This window comes from Epinephelus moara, chromosome 16, assembly GCF_006386435.1.
Source record: "Epinephelus moara isolate mb chromosome 16, YSFRI_EMoa_1.0, whole genome shotgun sequence".
Classification (NCBI taxonomy): Eukaryota; Metazoa; Chordata; class Actinopteri; order Perciformes; family Serranidae; genus Epinephelus; species Epinephelus moara.
In genome coordinates, this window is record NC_065521.1 from 42,428,618 (window position 1) to 42,429,217 (window position 600).

Sequence of the window (600 nt, forward strand, 5' to 3'; positions counted from 1 at the left end):
TCATGTCTCTATGACATACGGGGCATGAGATATGCCCATTCAAAGTTTGCAATTTCAATCGGTTGCTATAGCGCCCCCCTTTGGCCAGTTGATGTAATATTGCTTCATTGGCATCCTCCCTTGACCCTCTACCACTGTGCCAAATTTCACATGGATTGACCAACTCAGTGAGGAGAAAAACGTGGAACAGACACACAGACAGAGTTTTCATCATTATATAGTAAGATAAGAGATTTTACAGCAGTAAAATTCTACTGTTTCCATGAAGACTATTTGTTTGTTTGAACATGGGCTTGTGATAGCCCAGGGTACCTGTTGTTGCACCTGAGTATCCTCTCACAAAGTTGGCCTGATAGTTAAAAAAATGGCAGAAGATAAGAAGACGCAAAAGCCAAATTTGTCGGAGGAGGGAAAAATAATACTCGACATACACAGAATACCTCCAGATGGGGGCATTGTGAGCAGCACACAATGAGAACAAATTATATTTCATGTCAAAGAGTGGAAGATCATTACAGGTCCAGAATGAATGCCTCAGTGTGTAATAAAACATGTCCCACAGGATCAATTACTTCCTAAGTTCTGTAAAGATTGAGCTGT